Genomic DNA, 21559 nt, shown 5'->3' with positions numbered 1-21559 from the left:
TCACCAGCTATATGACTTTGGGCAAGTCACTAAGCCTCTCTGAGCCATCATTGTCTCACTTGCAAACTAAGGATTGAATGTTGGGGGATGCAGTGAAATCATTTATAAGGTACCTAACACTGTCTGGCACACAGAAGGTGCTCAATGAATGGCAGATCTCATCCCCTGCAGCTCTCTGTGTATTAGCACAACTCTGGTGACATGGTTTGAAGGCAGAGTAACCCTCGGTCCCAAAGATGTCCACTCCTAAGCACCGGAACCTGTGAATATATGAGGTTCCACAGCAAAAGGGAATTCAGGTTGTAAGTGGAATTAAGGTTGATAATCTGCTGGTCTTAAAATAGACTATCCTGAAATATCCTAGTGGGCCCAATGTAATCACCAAAGTCCTTAAAGATAAAAGAGGGAGCTAGAAGAGAGAGACTTAAAGGAGATATGACTGTTTTTAAAAGGCACAGAGAGAAAACGAAGGAAGGGGCCATGAACAAAGGCATGCAGGCTGCCTCTAGAAGCTGAAAAAGTAAAGAAAATGGATTATCCCAAGGAGCCTCCAGTAGGGAATGCAGCTCTGCTGACAACTTAGCCCAGGGAGACCATATCAGGCTTCTAACCTATGGAGCTGGAAGATAATACATTTGTATTGTTCAAGCCACTAAAGTTGTGGTAGTTTGTTGCAGTAGCAATGGGAACAAACACACTTGACATCATGGGAGTTTCCCATTCTGTTTTCAAGGACCATGCCCAGGAATTCAGTTAATACCTAATGGTGCTCTGTAAACTTGGGTATTCCAGTGACACCACCATAACTTCTGTGCCTGCAACTAGCTTCAGTAATTATATGCCTAGGTTCATGAGCAGATATGGAGCAGAGGTGGCAGGGATGGATAGCTACTCACTACAACTTTGCTGGAAAAGAACTGACCACTGCTAGCAATTCCATGGCAGTCATACTGAAGCCTGAGTGTCCACCCACTGCCAGAAAACATGCCTCGTGATGTCTGAGCCTGAGAGGCTCTCCCGAGCTATAAATTACCTGGTTTTGCAGGGTTGTCCCATACCCACCTCCCCAGATCTTGTCCCCCCACCCCCGCCATCTCCTCTCTTACCTATACATGGTGTGTGGCCACGCTACCTGCACAGTCCTTCTTGAACCAGCAGAGCCCCTAAACGGTTGTCTCTCCAGGCAAGTGCAAAGGCAAGAGGGTAATGGGCTAATGGGCAAAACCAGGAAGTAAGAACAGTGGAAGTGGTTAGGACTCAAAAGGGAAATAAGACGTTTCATGTTCTTCTCCACTTCCCATCACCTTTGACATTCTGACAAAGGACTCTTGGCCATCTTGCCGGTGCCCACCCAACAGCCATTTTCACTCTTCTTGGTAGACCTAATTTCCTGTGACAAAGGCTGAAATGGCAATCTTGGCTCTCCCAGCTCCCCAGCAGCACTTCCCCCAGTCCCAGGGAATAAAGTATGACTGGTTTGAGATAGTTATGGTTAAATCCTCTCATTTTCCAGTGATGTGTTCTATGGTGAGAATGTGATTTAATTCTGCCCCATGATATGTCAAGGTCATCTTCTGTGGGGCTTCTGGGAAAAAGATAATGGAGGAAACTTCCTTTCCTGCCTCTGAATGGTGTTGCCTGAGAGTGAATGAAGATCTGACCTCATGGGGAAGAAGTGCTATGGAGTTAGCCTCCCTGTGCTATGGAGTTAGCTCGACCTGGAGCCTCCCTGCCTCTGAGTTTCTTGCTGTGGAGATAACAAATTCCTTGCTACTTAGCAGCCTGGTAGGTCATTCTGTCACTTGCAGCTGAAAGCTCTCTCACGGATAAGCATCTTGGGATTACGCAGACCTCAGGAATTCCTGGTCAGTTAGTGCCCTCTTAATGGAGATGTATGGACCAAGTGGACAACACAGTAATAATCAACAACACAGGGTCTCTACTATGAGGACTTCACAGTCAAACGCTGTGAGGATGGAAACCTCTTCCTACCTGCTCCTTCCTCTGGATTCCAGAAGTCATGAAGACAGTGTGAGTCTTGTCACTTACTTCATGTTAAATCCACACTTAAATCTCACTAGAGATCATTGATTGTCAGACGGAAAATTTGTTCTCTTAAAAGCCCAGGTGTTCCATATGTAATAACCACATGTTAAGCCTTTCTGTCCCTCTTCTCAACACTGCAGAATGAGGGAGAAGGCAATAAAAGCCATTTGGGCGAAAGAGCAGCTGAAGCAGGCACTTTGCAGAGGTCACATCAAAGGGCAGTAAATGTTCAAAAGCCCAAAGCCCTAGCCTTGTGCGGATCTAAACAGTAAGATACTGGGAAGGGAGCCAGCTGGAGCCTCAGAAAATGTAGTTACAGTTGAGATGTTGCACACCCGCAGATGAAGAAATGGGGGTTCCTTGGAGGCTAATTAATTCTGTGGTAAACCAGGGTGGGATGTGAAACAGCAAAGGATGCAGAATGAGGAAGACAAAAGAAGAAAAGGCTCTGGATGAAGCAGACAGGAAATTTCATGTCTTATGCCCGGCTAGGTGCTTCACCCAAAATCCTCACGGAGAGGGATCTGGAGTCAGCCCCAGAACGACACTGCAAAATCTATCCAGTAGATAAAGTATGGTTATATATATGAATACATTTTTTATGTTCAATGAACAGCATAAGGTGTGTTCTATAATACAGATTTGGAGTTTTTAACTTTGGTTGCAAATCCCAGGTTAAAGGAAGCCAACTTTTCACCTGCTACCTAAGTGGGTGCCACCACCAGTAGGCAGCATGTTTGGCCCATAGAAACTGCTAATAAATATTAGTTTTAATATTAGCTACTATTAACCAAATTCTCATTTATTTTTTTATGGCTATTAGGTCCAAATCCCCTGTAGCTATGGCCCTAGGTCCCGAGGAAATCAATGTACACTAAGACAGAAACTATTTAGCTACAGGACATGGGGAATTTTATTAGTGGCATGGGGTTACCTAAAGATATTCCTGGTTGTGTGCGGTGGCTCATGCGTATAATCCCAGCACTTTGGGAGGCCGAGGCGGGCGGATCACGAGGTCAGGAGATCCAGACCATCCTGGCTAACATGGTGAAACCCCATCTCTACTAAAAATACAAAAAATTAGCCGGGTGTGGTGGCGGGCGCCTGTAGTCCCAGCTACTTGGGAGGCTGAGGCAGGAGAATGGTGTGAACCCAGGAGTCGGAGCTTGCAATGAGCCGAGATTGCACCACTGCACTCCAGCCTGGGTGACAGAGCAAGACTCTGTTTAAAAAAAAAAAAAAAAAGATATTCCTGCAACTCCCTGCTCACAGACTGACTCACCCAGGGAGCTTTTGCAAAGATGAACACTCCAAAATTGCTAATTCCCTCCCCTTCCACCTCCAGAGCACAACCATTCACCTCCAGGGAGTGGCAGGGAGGAACCCTTGTGGGATAGTCAGTTCCTACAGCACCTCCATCCTTTCCTGAGAATCCTCTCTCTTCCTTTTAATATTCCAAAAGGCCTCAAAACCTCAACACCAAACCTAAACTCTACATCTTATATCCCAGAGAAAGGAAAGCCAGCTCTCTTCAACTTTTCCCCTTTTGAGCTGTGTTTTCAGGGATGCTATAACTGAGGTTTACTAGAGTTTTCTAATCCAGTTGTCCAGAAAGGAAAGAATAACAGAAAAGCTATTACATAGATGTTTGGTCATCTAGAGTCACCTGAATTCAAGAAGTTGGGCAGATAAAAAGATTGTCTTGGTTCATTTTCAATCCTATCTATTTTCACACGATCATTGCTTTATATCTCAACTTGTTCTCCTCCTTGCCTGAAAGGGTTTTCCCCAAGGAAGGCTTGCCTGCTGAACCCCAAGGAACTGTCGGGCAGCATCCCCACTTTGCACCTTGCTCTGGCCCTTATTTTGTCTAATCCTCTCCCTACATCCTTCTGGTCCCTGTTTTCCAGTTTCTCTCTCCCTGGTGAATCATGAGGAACAAGGCAACGGCTTGAAGGATGCTAAAGTTGGAAGCCTCCTTCCTGTAACTGCCACAACATGTGAGGTTGGTGCTTTGGATGTAAAATATCTTGGAAGCAGCTCCTGTGCCAGCCAGGCCTGGATTCATGCTCTGCCAAGTTTTTGTTCTGAGTCCCAGTTCCAGTCCCTTTCCTCTCCGAGGCCAAGCACATGAGCTTTGCAGGGTGCAGCCAGCCAGGAAGTCCCAGATTCAGATCCTGGGTGCCATTCATGCAGTCAGATTTCTGGAAACCATAGTGACCACTAACAGTAAACCACGGGCATCACCGTGCTCTAAACACTGCTGTGGTTTTACCCAGTTGTTCTCTTCTTCCTGGAACTCTAGTTGTCTTAATTTCTCCATCTCAGAATTGCATTCCTCCCACTCACCCACCCTGTCCTATCTTTGGCCTGATCTCTTGGCTATAAATCTGTTCCTTTCTTCCACTTTCTCTTCACAGCTCCCCATTTCTTCACTCCCCCGCCCCCGCTTATCATTGCCTTCTGGGCCTCCCAGTAATCCCAGAACCTGGCCCAGGCCTACACTGTGGGCAGGTTCGCTTTCAGGCCTCACATTCCCTCTGAGCCAGGAACAACAACTTCCCTCTGCAATGAGTACAACCACCTCTCTTTGACCATGGCGCTGGGAATTCTGGTCCTCCTCAGACTCCCTTAGGGCTTATCCCTGAGACTCTAAGGCCGTCACAGCCTTCATCCTCAGCCTGCACTACTAAATATCCCTCCCACAGTAATAATTTGCCTACATCCTTATCTCCCCAGGAAGACCATCAGTGCCTCAAGAGCAGGACCTTTTGTTAGCCATCACCTGGCTGTGAGCCCAGCACAGAGCATAGCACATAATTGGCACCTACAAAGTTTTAATGACTTTGTAATGACTGCTTCACATCCATTTTGAAAGAAGACAGGATTGACTTGGACACACCCACATGAACTAGCTGTGCCTTTAGGGGAGCTGTCTCCACTGGTATTCCTCAGCTGGGAAACGAGGAGGGTGAGGCAGGCCTAGTAAATCTCTAAGGATCTTGTTCTGCTAAAAGTCTGTGACTCCTCCTAGAGCACACTGTGCTTCTACTCAGCACCGTGACCCTGCAACTGGTAGTTTTATTTGTGAAGAACAATTATCCAGAGTTTGGGATAATGCAGAAAAGATGATTAACGTTATGCTAGGAGCGCTTCCCAACAAGCTCGCCTAAAGGTGTTCTGGGGTTCCTACCCAGCATGACTTTATCCCCGGTGGACATGTGGAGACATTTCAGCTGTAGAGGCCACACATGCTACTAAACATCCTACATGCCCACAACAGCACCCCCAACAAAGAATTATTTGGGCCCCAAATTTCAATAGTGCTGGTGGTGTTGAGGGATCCTGGCCTAGAGCATGCAACTTGGTTTGTGCATTTGATTAGGGCCAAACAGTTTACAATTCTGAGAACTGATCATGTGTGATGAGTTTCTTTTCTGTCTGATAGAGAAGAGAACCCCAAAGACTATCGGTTTGGGTTTTGTGGGACTTTTTTGTTTTTGTTTTGTTTTGTCTTTTAGGATGTAACTAGTTTCATATTTAATTTAGCAATCTTATCTCAGCTTTCCTTTTTTTAAAGGTTTCTCATATACCCTTTTTTTTTTTGAGCCATTTATTTATTTTGTTTTTAAATTAAACTTTTTTTTTTTTTTTTTTTTTTTTGAGACAGGGTCTCACTTTGTATCCAAGGCTGGAGTGCAGTGGCACAATCTCGGCTCACTGCAACCTCTGTCTCCCGGGTCCCCATTCAAGCAATTCTCTTGCCTCAGCCTCCCAAGTACCTGGGATTACAGGCACATGCCACCATGCCCAGCTAATTATTTTATTTTTAGTAGAGACAGGGTTTCACCATGTTGGCCAGGCTGGTCTTGAATTTCTGACCTTGTGATCCGCCCACCTCAGCATCCCAAAGTGCTGGGATTACAGGCATGAGCCACTGTGCCCAGCCTAAATTAAACTTTTCAATTCAAAATCACCTATAGATTCACATGAAGTTGTAAGAAATCGTACAGAGTGATCTCCATTCTCTTTTCTAATTTCCCCCAATGGTAACATCTTACAGAATTGTAGTACGAGATTCTATCCAGGGTACTGACATTGGTACAATCCACCAATCCTATTTAGATTTCCCTGGTTTTAATTTGTACTCATTTGTATATTTGTATTTAATCCTATACAATTTTATTACATGTGCACTTTCACGTATCCACCACTGCAACCAAGATACAGAACAGCTCCATCACCACAAGGATTCTTCATGTTGCCCTTGTAATAATCACATCCTCATATCCTCTTTTGAGCTGACTTTATCATCCGGCTGTGACCCTCATCAATGAGTTAAAAAGATAGTGATACCTGCTCACTATTTATTTGTATGATAATTAAGTTTTTAACATTTTGAGAAATACACTTTGATATATTCCTTTGCTTTTTAATGAAACTACCTGTTAAGTAGCAACTCGATAGCTGAGCTCCAATGACAAGACCAGATGGTTCCTAATTTCCCCACGAGAGATTATATTAAGGAAAACCATCACTCTACATGTTAGGAACACACAGTGACCTTGAGCAAGCAGCCTAACTTCTACATGATTTAGTTCCTTCTTCTCTAAAATAATATCTCTGATTTTAAGGAATTTGTGGAGGATTCAACTAGTTAACATACACAAAGCACTTAGAATAGTGCATTGCACATAATAAATTTCAATAAATTTTATGATATGTTCTTTCATTTAATATCCACATCAATCCTATGAGGTAACGACTCTTGTTACTGGAATGCAACAGATAAGAAAACTAGGATTGAGAAAGTTCAAGTAATTTCCCAAGGTCTCAGCCTAGTAAGAGGTAGAGCAACAATTAGAACTCTAGTCTCTGTGATTCCAAGCACCACCTTGCCCTATTTACTGTGAGAAATTGGAATTTTGTGAGAAATTGGAATGCTGTACTCAGAGTAAAAACCAGAAACTGTGGTTCTAGGAGAATACAGACTGCGAAGATAATGGGGAGTTCTGCATGGGATAGGTGGCTACCTAGAGAAGGAGAAGGCCAGGTACAGTGGCTTATGCCTATAAACTCCCAGGGCTTTGGGAGGCCAAGGTGGGAGCATCACTCAAGGCCAGGAGTTTGAGACCAGCCCGGGCAACATAGTAAGACCCCATCTCTACAAAAAATACAAAAGTTAGCTGGGAGTGGTGGTGCACACCAGCAGTCTCAGCTACTTGGGAGGCTGAGGCAGGAGGATCACTTGGGCCCAGGAGTTTGAAGCTACAGTGAGCCAAGATCATGTCACTGCACTCCAGCCTGGGCAATAGAATGAGATTTTGTCTCAAAAAAAAAAAAAAAAAAAAAACCCACACACAGAGAGAGCAAGAGGAAATTTTGAGATCCATATGTGCTCTTCATCTTCATAGTTTGAGAAATATCCCTTTTAACAACTTCAGCAACAAAAACCCAGAGGAAAACCTTCATAAAATGAGCACAAGCATATTTTGTCTAAATTTTCTTCCCACAAGAGGCTAGAAACACATGGGGAGATGAAACAAGTATCCACCAGCTCAAACTAATTCAACAAGTCCAGCAAAGGGGAGGTAGCACAGCAGGAAGGCACGCGAAGCCCTGCAGCCTTTGCCCTCAGAAAGCAGAAGTGTTTATTCACAGTTCTTGCTTCAAACTATTGATTCACACTGGGGCAAAATGAAAAATTTCCCTGATCATGTCAGAGGCAAGATGAGACTGCAGCCAACGAAGCCTGAGAGGAAATGAACTAGAAGCAGAGTCTGAACCCTTCATGCAGGTCCCTCCCATTTCAACTTCTGTGGAGCTAGGACAGCACAGGGCAGAGGTTTCCAAAAGGCGGGTCACAGAGACAATTTCCCTGGCACATGGTACAACGAGAAAAATGAGATAGTGCGGTGGGTTAGTGTGGGGGCTAGGATTGCTCACTCCCTTTCTTAGCAAGATTGGTGTGTTTCTGTCCCTTCTTCAGGAAGGGCTTCCTTCCTCACATACCTATCTATCCCTCTCCTCTCTTTTTTTTCTTATAGCACTTAGTTCTATGTATTAACACTATGTCCTTTCCTTCTTCTTTGTTTTAAATCTATTACCCTGTACCTAGGCTTTAAGCATGAGGGCAGGAATTTTTTTTTTTTTTTTGTCACTATTATATTCTGCAACGACTAGAACAGTGCCTAGCACATCATAAGTGCTAGTACATACTTTCTGAATTATTTAGCAGTGCTTTCTGCAGTGTGTGTGCGTGTGCATGTGTGCATGGGTATGCATAAGATAGCCTTTCTTATGAAATGGTGGAAGTAATAAATGACAGGTCTTTTTCATGCCCCCCTGAATAAAACGTTAGCACCTCGATCAGCACGCACACACACTCACACCTTTTTTTCTTTTAAACGTACACATTTTTTTTTTCCTTTTTACTGGCCAATGAATTCCAAAAGTCTGGGACTCAGTGGTCTCAAAAAAGGGTTTTAGAGTAAAGCAAAGCTTGGCTTGAGTCTGGCACTTTCAACCGTGTGACTTTGGGTAGCTTCTTTTATATCTCGAAGCCTCAATTTCTTCTACAAAGTGGGAATAGTGATGCTAACCTCATGAGGCTGTTCTACAAATTAATTGAGAGGATACTATGTCAAGCAGGGACCTGGTCCAGAATAGGATTAGTGGTATAAATAGATGACACCCCCAGTGTGGCTCCACTGTGGACAAGGCAGGACCTCTCCACCCAGGCCTTGTCTCAAAAGCCTCCTTGGGGTTTGGGCTCTTTGCTCCAGTGAGACTGCCCACAACTGAGGTCATGCCCAGTCAAATGCCACCCAAAGGCAGTTTCCTGGCATTCAGTGGAGTTATTCTTAATTCAGTCCTGCTTCAAATTCAACTACCTTGCTATAAATGTGACCATTGAAATCAAAGGTTTTAAGGCACCACTTCCAAATTGCTGAAGTAAGCCTATTCGCTTGGGGGTGGTGACTTCTGAGATTCTCCCAAATTAATAGATTTACACATGAGTTCCTTTGCCCATTTAACTAAGAAAGAGAAGAATCATGTCAGGAGCCTCACAGAAGGATATCATTCAGAAATGATGACAAAACAGTCCTAAAATTACAACATAAGTAAGCAAAGAAACACAAATCATTTCTGAGCTATTTGAATTGCACACATTTTCAATTGTTTATGTTTTTGCTTTCATGAAAGCACACAGTATTGCCTTTTGTTGTAGTTCACACTATTAGAGGATTGTGTTAATAAAGGAAAGTGAGTAAACTTGGAGTTGTGTAGAGAGAAAGAAAGTGAAGCAGAGATGAGGTCTCTGCAGCTTAGCTCTGAGAAAGAGAGAGCTGAGTCAAAATGAAGAGGCCTGAGACAAAGCTCTCTGGGCTTTCAACTATTTAGGGCAGGGAGGGCAGAGAGGTGAGTAACTGCAGGGCATAAGGAAGTTCCGCCACAGGCTGACAGGCTCTGTCCTGGAGTTATCCTGGGGGGAGATCAACTGGTATAATTCCATGCAATGGAAATGGAAGTGAAAAGCCCCCTTTAGCAGTGGTTACCATTTTTTCAAAATGATGCCCCAAAAGTTGGGGGACTGTTGTCAGACTGCTAGTTGTCTTCCAATATGAGGCCTTTGCTTTTGCTATTGTAACAGAATCTTGGCTTTTAGCTTGATCTGTTGCTGCTCAGCTAAAAGACATTTCCCACTTCCCTTGCAGCTAGATGTGGCCACGTGACATAGTTCCAACTATTACTATGGGAATGTACACTGTGTCTCTCTAAGAGGAGTTCAGGGTATGGAGCATTTCCCAAGCTTGTCGAACCATGAAGCATGGCCAAGTTGCCTTCTTGGAGTGAGTCTAAAAAAGTGACTTTCTCTATCCTCAGGTCTCTTCCAGGTCCAAACATCTATGAATTACCATTTGCCCATGATCTATTTCCAAATGCATTCATCCAGGGTTTTCTCTGCCCCTTGCCTGCATCTTTGCATTTCACAAGTTGAGCCCAGAAAATCAGCTAGCTGGCAGCCTTGTAGCAGAGTCCCAAGGTCACGGCTGGAAGAGTAGCAGGCCATGCTGTGAGCCTGTGAGGGAAGCCCTTCTTGGAGCGAGGCATGCAGTTTCCTTTGCCATCAGGCCCCTAGCTGTGCCCAATGTGAGAAGATCCAGTCTCACCACAATTGCTTCCCAACAAACACAAAAATGACTTTCTCCTTTATTCCCAGGGCACACTCACTGGCACTCTTTTTTTTTTTTTTTTTTTTTGGTGGTGTTTTGCCAGAGGGTTCCCTGACAACCACATTGGAATTTGTGCATTTGTCCTTTCCTGTGAGAACTCCATCTTGATGGGGTAGGCCAGCAGAATGGATTCAGGATTCCCTTTCACAGTCTGAGCAGCTATCAGCTTCTGGGGTTTGAATCTTCCGAAATCGGCTCTGTATCCTGGCCCTGTAATTTTCATGCTCTGGATTGTCTATGGATGAAGGCCTTCAGTTTCTCTACAAGACAACCTTCCTCATTGTGAGAATGGGTGTCCTTTCCATAGCCTCTTGTTCCTTAATGTGACAGGTTTTACAGTAATTTCTTCAGGCCCTTTTGGTTCTTATGTAGACTACAAGTCTGTAGGCAAGGACCGTGACTAACTTTGCACTCTGCAAACAACTTTACTCACTTCTGGCACCAGTGTTGCTAGTTACTTAATATTCCAATTCAACTTTGTCAAAGTTTAAGTTGAGTAATGTTTTCCCTAATGCTTTTTAATTTTTTTGAGACATAGAATCACTGAAGTCCAGTTATGGAACTTTAAAGTTTGGAAATCTCTGGCCTTCCTGGATGGTTTTGGCGTGAATTTCATAAAAACTTTTCTTTACCAGGTACCTACTACATGCCAGACACTTTCCTACATTTTGGCCAATTTGCCTAAAAATGTGACAGTCAGCAAATTCCTGGGGGGATCTGAGGATATACTATCATTCTTCTGTTTTACGGTAATTGTGAAAAAAAAACAAACAAAAAAAAAACACTATTATTAGCAAATTTGGAATCATCCAAATGATCTCAACTTAATAGAATTCCATGATTTGGTGCTGACATCTGTATTGTTTTAAAGGCTGAAATGGCATCAACTCCTTCAGTAGTCTTGAAGTATGAAGAAAGGAAGATATAAATGAGATCTCTATACTTCATGACAGCAAAATGGTATCATGGATGAAAGCTTCTGAGTCATTTAAATATAGAAGAAGGTGAGAGCATTGAATCTTCACCTGTGCAGGAGCCCTGTGATGGAAACAGTGGCATCCACATCTGTGTCACACAGTTTCCATCCTTAGAGGCACCAACTTATAGTAAGTGCAGTGGATGGCTGAAGCTGGCACCACCGTTAAAATGAAAAATAACTGATAGTGATAACGATTCAAATGACGGCCCATCGTGCCTCAAAAATCAAAAGGATCCAGTGGGCAAAAGTGAAATGGAAAATAAGCAAATGTATCTTTCTACCACTAAAAGCAATATTTGTGATTCAGTTTCCATAAAACAAAACTACTTGTTTTATTAGATTAATGCTGTTATTCAGAATGTCACTGGCCTGGTTTGCACCTCTCTCCTTTGTAAATCATATTTCTGTTTTATAATTGTTTGTAAGCTATAAGGAGTAACTTTATCTGATTTAATATGCACATTTTTAAGTAAATCATAATTTTAAAAAAAGCATTCAAGTTATCCCCAGGGTCATTTAATCCTTACATCTGTGAAGTTGGCAATATTATCTCCATTTTACGGGGAAACTGGAGCTTGGGGATGTAGAGCTCTACCTCAATGAGTGAAAAGCAAGCCAGAGGCTAGGCATGGTGGCGTATGTCGGTAATCCCAGCACTTTAGGAGGCTGAGGCAGGGGGTTCACCTGAGGTCAGGAGTTCGAGACCAGCCTGGCCAACATGGTGGAAACCCTGTCTCTACCAAAAATTAGCCAGGCATGGTGGTGGGTGCCTGTAATCCCAGCCACTCAGGAGGCTGAGGCAGGAGAATTGCTTGAACCCGGGAGGCCGAGGTTGCAGTGAGCTGAGATCACACCACTGTACTGTACTCCAGCCTGGGCAATAGAGCGAGACTCTGTCTCAAAAAAAAAAAAAAAAAAAAAAAGCAAGCCAGAATAGAATTCAGGCTACCTAATCCTAATGACCTTCTATTGCCTTCCTAAAGCAAAAGATGCTTTCTTGGATAGGACATCTGGCCTCTGGATCATTTTATCAAGTTGTAATTCACCAACAACCATTTCACTGAAAGTCCAGAAATACTAGCCAAGAGCTAGTCAAATGTTCTTTTCATTGAACAGGGGTAAAGAAAGAACCCAGGGTTCCAATCTCCCAAACACTGCCCCATGGATATAGAAGTAGATACAGGCAGGGGCAGGAACAGGAGCAGAGCAGAAGCCCAAAGAGAAAGTTTAGGGGAAATAAAACAGCAAAAATGGATTTAAAGGAAAGGCCCGTCATTCACACTTAGAAGAATTCCTGGACTAACAATTCCAACCCAAGGCAGCTGCGGCAACAGCTGAGACAGAATCAAAACCCGGGGAAAGACCTTAGGTATTCAGGTGGGTTCACTAAGCGGCAAATTCATTTTGTGAGAATTGGCTTTTGAACTGTGTGAAATCTAGTTTTTGGGCTATTTCTTCACCAATAGTGAACTCTGCTGGGAAGCAGATTTTGCCTGGGTTTCCTGCATCCGGCTTGGTCCTCACTCTGACATGAGAGGTAAACAGATGCAAAGGAGACAGAAAATCTGTTAGTGAGGTCTTTCCTGGGGCTTTTCTCATTGTTTCTCTTTGTTCTCCACAGGTCCTTGTGGTCACCTGCATTTATTAATGTGTCCTTTAGAACTAGTGTTTTCTAGCTCTTTGGGAAAGCTACAGCCCCAGGGCAACTGCAAAAACAGAAAGTCCTTAGAAGAATCTGTGTGGAGGGACTAGAATCTGGATATTGAGTTCATATTGCTGGAAGATTTTCCAGAGTTTAGGTCAAAATGAATGAAGATATATTTGGACTCTCTCTTTTCCTTCCTTCCTTCCTTCCTTCCTTCCTTCCTTCCTTTCTTTTCTTTTCTTTTCTTTTCTTTTTCTCTTCTCCTTTCTTCTTTGCTTTTTCCTCCTGCCTTCTCCTTTCTCTCTTTCTCTTACTCTTTCCTCTTCCCTCCTCGATTTTCTTCCTTCATTTCCTTCCTTCCATCCCTTCCCCTTCCCCTTACCCGTCCCCTTCTTCTTCTTTCTTTCTTCCCTTCTTTCCTTTCTTCCTTCCTTTCTTTCTCTCTTTTTCTCTTTCCTTCCTTCTTTCTCTCTCTTTCCTTCCTCCCTCCCTCCCTTCCTTTCCTTTCTTTCTCTCTTCCCTTCCCTTCCCTTCTCTCTCTCTTTCTTTTTTCCTTTTTCTTTCTTCTGATTAGCCTTCTCAATGTTCAGCTGGTTCTGTTTGGCTTGATAGCTTTCCAAATAAATCAGATTGGCATTTTAAAAGTTAGCCAGAAGAAGAAGACACATCAGATGTGTTCTATACCATGACAATTTTATAGTGTTGAAGAATAATTAAGACATTTACTCAATGAAACTGCCAGATAACAAATTATATAGAGAATAAATTGCTGCTTCAGGGAAAATCACCCTCCATTTCTCAAAGCATCTTCCATTTCTAAGAATATTGAAAGTTTCTCAAAGGGCCCCCATTTCTAAGAATACTAAAATCACGTAACTTAATACCTATCTGTATTAGTTTCATGGGACTGCTGTAACAAAGAACCCAAAAATGGGTGATTGAAAACAGTAGAAATTTATTGTCTCACAGTTCTGGGAGCTAGAAGTCTGAAATAAAAGTGTTGGCAGAGTTGGTTCTTTCTGGAAGACCTGAGAATCAGTTCCACGCCTTCTTCTAGCTTGCGGTGGCTGCGGACAGTCCATAGTGTCCCTTGGTTTGTAGATGCATCACTTCAATCTCTGCCTTCACTGCACATGGCATTCTCCTCTCTCTCTCTGTGTCTGTGTCCAAATTTCCTTTTACTTACAAGAACACTAGCCATTGGATTAAGGTTCACCTTAATATCGTATAATCTCATCTTACCTTGATTACATCTGTAAAGACCCTATTTCCAAATAAGGCCACACACAGGTACTGGGAGTTAGGACTTCAACATGTCTTTCTCGGGGATACCATTCTACTCTCTATACCATCCAATACAAAACCAACAGAACCATGAAGTCCATTTTCTACAATATAACCAAGGGACTTTAAAAAAAAAAAAAAAAAAAAAAAAAAGCTCGTTGAATTCCAGTTTTTAAATGGCAAATTCTGTCATTGCAAATGCAATGAGCTCTGTCCCACTAAAACAAACATAAGAGAACGTTTAGAGGCATGAACTCATAGGAAAAAGAACAGAGAGTAGATGTACTACAAAATTTTGGAAGCTGGAAAGGAGATAGGCAAGTGTTTACTATCTTAGCAGTTCAAGAAATCTGAATCCTAAGGGGGAAAAAAAAAAAAAAAAGAAAAGAAAACTTGAATACAACGTGGTTTTTATCCCTCTATCCCCAAGGAACTCAGGAATTGAAGATGCTAGATATCTTTGGAAGGGGGAGAGAAAGGATTTGTGGAAAACTGGCTTAAGAAACAGTTGGAACCCAAGGACCTCTCCCCAAAATACCAAATCTGAATGACTGCCCGTCCTTCACCCTGAAAGAAGTTGTTTTATTTTCTAGTAAAAAACTTCCTGGTGACACTTTTTGGGCAGAGGATCACTTAGAACAATTGAGGTCGGGGCTATTGTGCTGAAAATATGAAGCACTGGGACTCCAGGCTTCTTCCCCTACTCAGTCAGGCATGCGCCCTCCAGGTAGGAAACTGGGAGAGTCTGCTCAGTGGAATCTGATCAATCCCTTTCCCTCAAAAAGGCCTGAAAATACAGACATCAAAAGTTCCTGAAAGGAATGATCCAGCCAGATACTCTACATGAAGACAGCAGACCTTAAGCCCAACTTCATAAATGGAGCTTCCAACCAACGTCAGAGTGCTCTCTCCTTAAATATGAGTCAACAGTTTAGGGCCAGCAGACATTAGAGGAAAGCCTCCAAACAAGAGAAAGGCCAACAAAACAGACAGAGGGGACATAAAACAAACTCGATAAGGGGAGAAAACCTAATTAATGTTATAATCAGAAAGATATTGCATCTAAAAAACTGAGAATGAGATGCTATGAAAAGGAACATTCAGAGAACCAAAAAAGAGTTCTTAGAAATTAAAAATAAGGTAGAGGGAATGAAAAATTCAAAAGAAAATTTGGAAGACAATATGGAAGAAATCTCAAAAAAAGTAGGATGGAAGATACGAGAGGAAAGATAAGAAAATTAGAGGACCAGCCTAGGGTAAAAAAGAATAACAATAATAACTTGAGAAAATGTTTTCATAATTGAAGGCTACGAGATTTTTTTTTTAAAGGCACACAGAGGGATGGGGGCAGGAGGAAAGGATAAACCTCATACAAAGGATTGAGGATCAGAATGACATCAGACTTGTCAACACCTTCAAAACCCTAAGGAAATGTGATTTTACACCCTGCCAAACTATCAATTAAATGTACAAGGCATAAAAAATTTTTTGAAAAGCAAAGTCTCAAACAAATGTCACCTCTCACGTAGAAAGCTACTTCAGGATGTTCTTGCCCAAACAAGAGTACAAACCAAGGAAGAGAAAGACACAGAATACAGGAACTATGAGATCAATTCAACACAGGAGAGAAGCCAAGGAAATCCTCAGGTTAATGTCAAAGAAAGAGTCTGGGCCAAGAGGTATGCAGCCAGCCTGGACAGCAACCAGCCCAGATTGGAACAGGTCAGAAAGCTCCAAGGGCAATTTAAAAAAAAAAAAGTGATAGAATTCCTAATGTGCTCAAACTTGTTGAAGAGAGATTTACACAACCAGAAGAAGGTTTGATGTGAATTAGTGATGAGTTCACATTTAAAAAAAATTTTTTTAATGCAGCAAAAATAAAATATCATCTGTGAAAGGAAAAGTAATCCCAATCTGGTTTAGCTGCGAAAGTGTTAACAAAATACCAACAATGAACACTGATCTAACCGAATTATGCTACAATGTATTGGCAGTGGTGGGATGGAGGTGAAAGACCCTCACCTTTCATGTGGGTAATCAACAGATCAGGCCTTAGACTGAAACACCAAGAAAGAGTATGACTCCCATCAAAAAGTGGGCAAAGGATATGGACAGACACTTCTCAAAAGAAGACATTTATGCAGCCAACAGACACATGAAAAAATGCTCATCATCACTGGCCATCAGAGAAATGCAAATCAAAACCACAATGAGATACCATCTCACACCAGTTAGAATGACTATCATTGAAAAGTCAGGAAAAAACAGGTGCTGGAGAGGATGTGGAGAAATAGGAACTTTTACACTGTTGGTGGGACTGTAAACTAGTTCAACCATTGTGGAAAACAGTGTGGCAATTCCTCAAGGATCTAGAACTAGAAATACCGTTTGACCCAGCCATCCCGTTACTAGGTAGATACCCAAAGGATTATAAATCATGCTGCTATAAAGACACATACACATGTATGTTTATTGTGCCACTATTCACAATAGCAAGGACTTGGAACCAACCCAAATGTCCATCAATGATAGACTGGATTAAGAAAATGTGGTACATGGATGAAGTTGGAGACCATCATTCTGAGCAAACTATTGCAAGGACAGAAAACCAAACACCGCATGTTCTCACTCATAGGTGGGAATTGAACAACGAGAACACTTGGACACAGGGTGGGGAACACCACACACTGGGGCCTGTCATGGGGTCGGGGGTTGGGGGAGGGATAGCATTAGGAGACTTACCTAATATAAATGACAAGTTAACAGGTGCAGCACACCAACATGGCATATGTATACATATGTAACAAACCTGCACATTGTGCACATGTACCCTAGAACTTAAAGTATAATAACAAAAAAAGAGTATGACTTGTCAATTATTTAGAGACAAGGAAATAAAACAAGAGAGCGAACTTAAAAAGTTGATAGTGGTTACTCCACGAGAACTGATAAACTGGGATGCATAACAGGGTTGATTTTCATAGCAAGCCTTTTAGAACTCTTTGTCTAAATTTTATGCATGCGGTATACAGCCCAGTAGAGCCAGTGGTTACCACACTGGACGGCACAGGTAGAAGGAGAAATAAATAACAAACTAATTTACACAATTAGTTAATTATAAATGTAAGTGCTCTGAAAGAAAAGTCAGGCACTATGAAAAAATAAAACTGGGAAATGTCACATAATCTAAGAGTCAGCTAAGATTTCTGAGATATTGGCATCTGTGCTAAAAACAAAAGCTATATTTGATGAATATCTTTTTTAAAATGTAATGCAATTGGATCAAGGGACTTTCCTGCTCAAAACCCATCCAAGGCTTCTCATCGCTGTTAGGATAAAGTCCAAGCTCCTCAATGTGGCCTACAGGCTCCCATGTGATCCAGCCTTTCCTGCTCCCAGCACTGCCTCCCCTCACTCATGGCTTGCATGATGCTCCAATAACATTGCTGTCCTTCAATAGCTGGAAAGTGCCAAACTCTTCCTGCCTCAAGGCCTTTGCCCATGCTGTTCCTTTTGCTAGAAATGTTCCCCATACCAACTTTTCATTGTATCTGACTTCTCTTGTAGCACTTGCAACAATAATAATTAATTGTGTGAGTTCATTTGCTATCTACCTCTTCTGCCTGTGCTGTCCAGTATGGTAGCTGCCAGCTCCACCAGGCTATGCAAATTTAAATTAACATGAAATCATGTGAAAAATTCAGTTCTTCAGCAGCGCTAGCCCCATTTCCAGTGATCCATAGTCACAAGGCTGTATTGGACAATGCAAAGAACATTGAGTCTCTGGACAGCGCTGCTCTAGACTGCAAACTCCACAAGGGCTCCTCCTAGATCTAGCCTGAGTGCCTAGGACTATGTCTAGCACTTTGAAAGTGCACCCTAAATAATTGTTGAATAAATAAATTTATTATTTCATTTAGGGTAAGGCCACTGCCCTGTCTGAAAGGACATTTATATTTGGTCTATCTTGGTATCTTAAGCCTTTCAATAATGTCTATTTCTATATAATCCCAATGGCAAAATCCACATCAAAGAAAATTAAAATTTAGGTAGCAAAATAAATACTCATGGGACCATTTAGGTCATAATAGTGGACTTTAGAGACTCATGAAGGCAAAGGGTTTCATTTCACCTCAGGTATCATTCTTAGAAATAGGTTCCCCATTTGTCCTACAAACCAATCATTAGAATTAACCTGGAAGATGTGTATTTTCAGAGTCCATATAGATTTAAAGCATCTTAAAGTATCCTTTGACTGCCAAGTGAAGTCACTTTGGGCATTGTGGATTATAAATCCAATTTAGATGCCATATTTAGCATTATACACAAAGAAAGATATTAAATAGGTACAATTTTCTTTTAAGAGGATTATTACCAGGTTTTCAAAGGAGCACAAGCACCTCATTAATAGTCAATGTGTTCATTGGGTTCCAACAAATTCAACAACCCAGAGATGCATTCAAATATATTTATTTAAGCATTCTGGAGGTTTCCAAAAAAATAAAATCAGATCTTTCAAGACAACAGTAAAATCACTATCTTTCTTTCCCCAGCATGCTGACTGTGGGAGAATCTCCTTGCCAGTGTCACTGTCCATTCCAAAAACAAAAAAACAAAACGGTTTCTGCCCTCAGGCCCTTTGTCTCCCCTACCTACCCACACATCTGCTCCACTTCAAGCCTGGATTCCAGGAGGTCCCTGGAAACAAAGAAAATATTCCTGAGGCTTAAAAAGAAAAAAAGAAAAAGGAGTGTGAGGAAGCAGGGCTCTCTGGCTCTTTTCCAGTGATGGAAATTTAGCTTCTCCTTCTCTTTATCTGTATCTCTTCCCTCTTGGTTCTCCCACTCTCTAGAACAAAACAACCAGCAGGCGGGCCTGCGGCATTCCAAGAACAGACACTAGCAGGAACAAAGGTTACAGAAGCGAGTGACTCTAAGAATCAAGCAAGACATGGAATGGCAGAAAATTAAATTCTGAGTCCCTAAAAGACATGATGCAAAGACGACCTCCTCTCCCAAGGACATGTCCTCATCCCACGTTGACTGTGTGTGGCCATTTCAGGAAAAGCAAATAATGGAGAATCTGCTTGGATGATACTTAGACCTGGGACAACTAAAAGGAGTTGCACTTACACAACTCGATGCAGCAGAGTCCCCTGGGAGGAGCCCCAGTCACACGGGGAGAGACAGTCACAGCTGTAATAAATAATGGCTAACATGTATCAAGCACTGGCTGAGTCCTCGGCATACATTACATTACAGAATTCAGTGTGCACCTCAGTGTTCTGGGGGTGTATTTTTAGGAGAACTGTAGCACAAAGAGGGTAAGTGTCTTACTAACTGTGTGGCTCATCTGCAAAGCAGGGGTTGTCTGACCCCATGGGGTTGCCACAAGTATTCAATTAGTTTTATTTTACAATTAGAACAGTGGCAGGCTGAAGAAGTAAAATATACAAGTATTTGTTATGCAAAAACAAATTCGTTGTAAATCTCCATCTTACAGATAAGAAAATGCATTCTAGTTTTGGTTCTGTTGCTGACAAACTATGGGACTTCAGGAAAGGTGGTGAAGCTCTTGGGTCTTGATTGCCTCTTAAAATCCTCAGAGTACAAATAATCATTTGTACTCAATGATTATTTGGATCCTTTTTCAGCTCCAAGCTTCTTCTAATGAGCAGAACTTAATTTCTTTGTAGCTTTTCCTTCACCTAACTCCCCTTGTGCTCATAATCTAGGGATCTTAACCGGCAGGGAGACGGGGAGTTTGTGTAAAGGACCAGGGGCATTTGGGGTTGTCTTGATGACAAGGGGGCCATACTGCATTTGGTAGGAGAGTGAAAGGATGCTTAGTGTTCAGCAACGCTTGCTGCAGTCCCACCCAAGATGCGAATGGCTCTCCTGTAGAAAATATAGTCAGCTTCAGAATGCTGGTAGAAATCATGATGTAACTCACAGAAATGCAAAGGGAAGGTTTTCTGTCAAAGTTGTGGAGTCACCCAGCCATGGAACCATGCAAACTGTGACCAGACAGCTCTGCTTCCATATTCTCATGCAGCTAAACAGTCACACAATTAGGCAGCTATGCAACCACACAGCTGGATGTCCATGGAGCCATGCCCCAAATCCCACAGTTTTGAAACGAAGCAATAGCCTATCACAGTCTTCAAATGCAAGACAGATACCAAAGTAAGTGTGTTCCTAGCTTGTCAATCTCAGACAACAGTAATGGCAAGCCTTTTTAGGGGATGGGTGATGAGCAAGACCCAATTCCTGACCCCAAGAAACACTCATTCCCGGGGAAGGGCAGACCTGCACACATGTGCAGAGGCTGACCATAGAGCAGTGGAAATAGTGATGAGAAGAAAAGGCATATGGGGAAAACAGAGATTCATTCCACTTGGGGAGGGCCTAGGGAGGCTTTGCAGAGCGAGTGGCTTTTGGGTTAGATTTGTACAATGAGTAAGGGTGAGGGTAATATGTTCCATCGGAGGAAGCTGCAAGACTAAAGACACAGAGAAGGAAGGAAAGGGCAGGCCCAGTGAGGACTCAATAGTGTGGAATTGGCAGAAATAGAAGGCTCAGACCTGATGGCTGAAGGCCTGGAATGCCATGCCAAGAATTTCATCATTTGTCTAGTAGGAAATAGCAGTCATGAAACATTATTGGGCACAAGGGTGACACAACCACATCCATCCTCCAGAAAGACTCTTTGGCAGGAATGTGAAAAATGAACTGAAGAAAAGTCAGAAGTAAACGAGAGATTTAGAGGTTCCAGCAGGGACACACAATCCTATCTCTGCTTCCACTGACACTGGAATAAAGCCCAAACCCCTGCCCATCACTCACAAGGCCCTAAATAGTCTACATCCGTACAGACATCCTCTCCTACCCGACATCCCTCCCCGCCAGTTTCCCCCAGTTACCTTCACCTCACTCTGGGCCTCAAACACATCAAGCTCATTCCTGTCTCAGGGCCTTTGCACTGCTGGGGGCCCTTCCTGGAGCACTCTATCCCCTAATGCTCACAAGGCAGCTCCTGCTCTTCACTCACAAGTTAGCTCCTTCCTCAAAGACCCCTTCCTTCACCACCCAATCTGCTTCCCCATATCCAGTCATTCTCTATTTTATTATCTTGGTTTTCTTCATGGTGCTTACCAATGTTTGAAATTGCCTTGGTTATTTCTTTCTCTACCCATCACCATTAGCTCAAACCCAAATGTAAGCTCTGAGAGAAGAATCTTGGTCTTGTCCACTGCTCAAACCCCAGCATCTAAAACAGCACTCATTCCAGAGTGGGTTCTGAAGAATATTTGTGGGAAGGGAGGAAGGAAGGAAGGAAGGAAGGAAGGAAGGAAGGAAGGAAGGAAGG

General features: G+C 42.6%; 1 protein-coding gene and 1 long non-coding RNA gene across 3 annotated transcripts in view; one reads left to right on the top strand and one right to left on the bottom strand.

Moving 5' to 3' along the window:
* Window positions 1–21559, bottom strand: part of BAALC (BAALC, MAP3K1 and KLF4 binding) — an 82069-nt gene that overhangs the window by 37244 nt on the left and 23266 nt on the right. The gene's annotated exons all lie outside the window — the stretch shown is intronic.
* LOC112630374 overlaps window positions 12434–21559 on the top strand; it is a 16142-nt gene continuing 7016 nt past the window's right edge. The window contains exons 1-2 of the long non-coding RNA XR_003120859.1: window positions 12434–12639; window positions 19044–19514. This is a non-coding gene — a long non-coding RNA (uncharacterized LOC112630374). The remainder of the gene's footprint in view (window positions 12640–19043; window positions 19515–21559) is intronic.

The sequence above is a fragment of the Theropithecus gelada genome, chromosome 8 (assembly GCF_003255815.1).
Source record: "Theropithecus gelada isolate Dixy chromosome 8, Tgel_1.0, whole genome shotgun sequence".
In the NCBI taxonomy this organism is placed as follows: domain Eukaryota; kingdom Metazoa; phylum Chordata; class Mammalia; order Primates; family Cercopithecidae; genus Theropithecus; species Theropithecus gelada.
Note: the sequence above shows the minus strand (reverse complement) of the source record. Positions and strands in the feature narration are given on the sequence as shown.